This window comes from Gymnoscopelus microlampas (genome assembly GCF_963454915.1).
Source record: "Gymnoscopelus microlampas genome assembly, chromosome: 2".
NCBI classification, from domain to species: Eukaryota; Metazoa; Chordata; class Actinopteri; order Myctophiformes; family Myctophidae; genus Gymnoscopelus; species Gymnoscopelus microlampas.
Window position 1 is genome coordinate 17,614,952 of NC_139939.1, and position 4,723 is coordinate 17,619,674.

Sequence of the window (4,723 nt, forward strand, 5' to 3'; positions counted from 1 at the left end):
ACATACCAAATGTGGACTTGGTGGCATGCTGCAAACTGGAGTTATAGCTGTTTAAAATCCTGTGCTCATCCCGTGCTCATACGGGCGCGGGGGGTCCCTGGACCCCTCTTTGATAACTTCATCAATTCATGCTCGTGCCTATTGGTGGTCTAAGTCCACATACCAAATGTGGATTTGGTGGCATGCTGCAAACTGGAGTTATAGCTGTTTAAAATCCCGTGCTCATCCCGTGCTCATACGGGCACTGGGGGTCCCTGGACCCCTTTTTGATAACGTCATCAATTCATGCTCGTCCCTATTGGTGGTCTAAGTCCACATACCAAATTTGGACTTGGTGGCATGCTGCAAACTGAAGTTATAGCTGTTTGCTTCTTTGCCGTGCTCATCCCGTGCTGAAACCGCCGGCCGGACGGACGGACATACAAAAGTCAAAAGCCACGTATAGAGCGGTTGGCACCGCTAAAAATACTTTTTAAAAAAAGTGAGCTTCCATCACTGTGATGACCACTGTTGTTTTTAAATAGCACCGCGCTCACTTCACACTGGGTGTGATTTTTTTAATAGCAAAAAGGTTTCTTTGATATACTGTACACTTTGGTTGTACTTTGCATATAAGGGTTTATTTATTTGATATACTGTACACGTTGGTTATACTTTGCATATAAGGGTTTATTTAGCATAACCTCTATTGTTGTATTACAGGTTTAGAAATCAGTATCGGTTTGGAACTCCTTAACCACAGTCCCATTACCACTCACCACTCATAACAAGAAAGACTTCGCCATAGTCGTTCTACTGGTAACAGTATTATAATACTGTGATAAATCACATTCAAACTGAATTTCACACTTCACTCTTTCTCTCATTGCTTTGCTATCTCTCTCTCTCTCTCTCTCTCTCTCTCTCTCTCTCTCTCTCTCTCTCCCTTCCTTTCCTTCTATCACAGTAGCTCTCCCCCTCCTCTGTGTGGCCTTGCATAACCTCCCTCACCCCTCTTAGCCTCTGGCCGCCTCTCACTCCTTAACTATCTCTCTCTCTCTCTCTCCGCCTCTCACTCCTTAACTACAGTATCTCTCTCTCTCTCTCTCTCTCTCTCTCTCTCTCTCTCTCTCTCTCTCTCTCTCTCTCTCTCTCTCTCTCTCTCTCTCTCTCTCTCTCTCTCTATCTTTGTGACATCATTATTCTAGCATAGATTATGTCGGGCCAAACACCGGCTGGCTTTTCTCTCCTGCAGCCAACCTCCCTCCCTCCCTCTCTTTCTTTCCAAACCACCTGTCTCTATAATGTAGCTCTCTCTTCTTCCCTCTATCATGTCCATGGCGTGTCTTGCACCGTATGTGAGGTTCTGTGGTCGTAACACGTGTCACCACATGTGTCAGTGACTGAACAGTTTACAATTTAGGCATTTAGCAGACACTCCATCCAGAGCGACTTACAAAGTGCGAGATCAGTAAACGGCGTGAGCCCTATAGTCAACAAACGAGAGGGTAAATAACTGCAAAAATAGTGCAAAAACTATTTATAGCTTCAAAATAAATAGGACACCACGTACACATCAAACCTACTGTAGCATCTGTCCAAACAACATGCTCTCTAACTAACTTTCTATAGGATTTATGGTCAACAAGGAAAACATGTGTTTTTATGTTCACATATCATGTGAACATATGTGGTAGTGCTACGGGGTGAGGTGAACTATCTGCTGCTATGCAATGTACGTATGTTGACCATATTCACACACTGTGGCCATTTTGCCCGGCTTCTTACTCAGTCGCCAAAGTTCCTCCAGCCTCACTTTTCTATCCTCTCTCATCTGCCTTCACTTTTTCCTTCTCCATATCTCTCCCTCCCTCCCCGTCCCTTCCTCCCCGTTTCGTTCTGTTCTGACAGTGTGATCCATGGGGGCATTATCTTTCCATTATCTGTCCATCCCATAATCGTTTGTCTCACCTCGCTGAGCATCACAGGGGGATATTAATCAGCTCAGAGACAAGTCTAATCACTCCCCCGATGCTATAATGGGAGCTGCAGTCTATCACGTACTAACCACCAACACACTCACACACACACACACACACACACACACACACACACACACACACACACACACACACACACACACACACACACACACACACACACACACACACACACACTAGTCTCCAGATGATCAGAGATGATACGTCTGGGAAAATCTACGCCCACTGCTTTCAAAACCAATACTGATACTGATACTGATACTGATACCCCTAACGTCCCTACTCTGGGGGTAATATTTGGCAAAAATAGAAGATCTAACAGTACAAGTTCACAATGCGTTGCATTGCGGCGTGTTGTGAACTATGTTGTGAGTTTCTACAAAGTTGTTACATGATACTGACATGATACTGACCATGATACTGACCATGATACTGACCATGGTACTGACATGATGCTGACATGATTCTGACATGATACTGACATGATACTGACATGATACTGACCATGATACTAACCATGATACTGACATGATACTGACCATGATACTGACCATGATACTGACATGATTCTGACATGATACTGACATGATACTGATATGATACTGACCATGATACTAACCATGATACTGACATGATACTGACCATGATACTGACATGATACTGACCATGATACTGACCATGATACTGTCATGATACTGACATGATACTGACATGATACTGACATGATACTGACCATGATACTGACATGATACTGACCATGATACTGACATGATACTGACCATGATACTGACATGATACTGACCATGATGCTGACCATTATACTGACCATGATGCTGACATGATACTGACATGATACTGACCATGATACTGATATGATACTGACATGATACTGACCATGATGCTGACCATTATACTGACCATGATGCTGACACGATACTGACATGATACTGACCATGATGCTGACATGATACTAGCACACATCCAGTTTGTTGCTGGTGCTGGACACAGAGTGACAGTTAAAAAGAATACATGGTCTGGACCATCAACCTCAAGACCAAAGAGAAGCTGGAGAGCGCCTCCTGCTGCAGGGATGTCAAAAGAAGTTCTTGATGAGGGGCATCACCAGCTTAACCCACAGCTTGACATGGTGGTCGGCACGCTCGAACGTAGTGATGGACACCTTTGTGGATCTCATGTACAACATCTCCTGTTCCTCCTGCAACTGGGCTTGCAGTTCCTGGTTCTTTGTCACTATGGCGATTTGTGCCTCCAGGTCGCGATGAACCGAGCGGTAACCAAAATTAGGGGAGCCAATTAGAGTCAGGCAAGGCCGCTCCTGGCCCCGCAGGTAATACCACAGACCCTTGGCGTGGAAGGTCCACTGTGGCCTGTGATACTCATGGAGATGCGCCCTCTCTTGCTGTCTCAGTTCACATACTTTGCTGTAGAATTGCCTGGCGATGTGTACGTAAGCCGCGGGAATGGCCCCAACGACGCCCTTGGCCCCGAAGAAGCCGTTGGCCTTTGGCGAGGCGGTGAGGATGCGGTAGACGGTTCCGGTCCAGAGCACCAGACCCATGTAGGTACGTGTCAGGTTGAAATAACCTGATGTGAGGAACACCGTGGCGTCTGGACCTGCATCTGTCAGCAAACGCTGTGTGATCTGCTCATCCTCCTGGATCCCCAGAGGCTTCATTTGAACCAGCGGGAACACCCACGTGTCTTCTTCACCCTCGCCCCACTCCCCTGCCCTTTCGTCCCCTCCCTGAGTCTTCCGGTACGTTCAGAAATCCGTTGCCGCGCTCGAGCCGCGTCGACCACCTCCATGATCCGCTTGTTGGCCGAGGACGAGAAATCAGCCCGGTTGCCTTTGTACGGGTGCACCGCGCCGTCCAGCATGTGGACCGAGTCGTCTGGCTGAAGCTGCAGGGACACGTCGCCCACGGCCCCCACCAGAAGAAGAAGAAGAAGAAGTCGGCCACTTCCACAGTCTTGTCGGTTGGTGAAGTACGAGTCACTCAAGTTGGCCCCGCTGATGATGACGCTGTTGTACAACAGGTAAACCTTGATGTGCTGGACTCCGATGGTCTCGTTGAAACGCTGGGGGATTAGGAGCCTCAGCAGACCTCTCACGTCTGGCACAAAGAGACACGCATCTGACTTGTGAAGCGCCTTAAAAGAGGCAGCAGCATGGTCCTTGAGTTCACCTGGCCTCGCGAGCCACGCGAGTAGTCCAGGAGGACAGAGACTTTGAGGTCAGGTGCCCCGCCGTCTTCCTGTGAGCGTTCCAGTGCTTCCTCCATGCAGTCCACCTGTTCCCAGATATAGCGAGGCCATCACCACTCTCCTCTTGGCTATTTTGATACGTGCCTTCATAGCTTGATAGAACTGGTCAGGAGAGGTGAGGATGTGCACATGGGTGCCTGGCACCCTGAAGGCGGGCACGTGCTCCGCCATCCATCTGAAGCGGGCATGGAGGCCGCCGTCCACTCCATGGGCCCCCGCGGGCATTGAGAAGTGACGAGGAGCCGGGTCCGCCTCCGCCAGGAGAGGGGCCAGCATCAGCAACGAAGACCCTCTCTGCAAGAGATCTGCAAGCTCACAACATGTCAGGTTGTAGATCTGCTATTTTCACTACTTCTTAGAGGGTTGAGAATTTCTTATATGTTTTTAATGTTAGAAATGTTGAAAAATGTGTGCAATTTCTTTCTTTATTTTGTAAACAAAAAAAAGCAATATACTCA

At 47.9% G+C, this 4,723-nt stretch overlaps 1 pseudogene across 1 annotated transcript in view; it reads right to left on the reverse strand.

Moving 5' to 3' along the window:
• Positions 1 to 3,072: 3,072 nt before the first annotated feature.
• The window catches only part of LOC311054247 (CDP-diacylglycerol--glycerol-3-phosphate 3-phosphatidyltransferase, mitochondrial-like), a 2,118-nt pseudogene continuing 467 nt past the window's right edge, over positions 3,073 to 4,723 (reverse strand). Inside the window, exon 3 of the transcript in view lies at positions 3,073 to 4,559. The product of the transcript in view is annotated as a CDP-diacylglycerol--glycerol-3-phosphate 3-phosphatidyltransferase, mitochondrial-like (transcript). The remainder of the gene's footprint in view (positions 4,560 to 4,723) is intronic.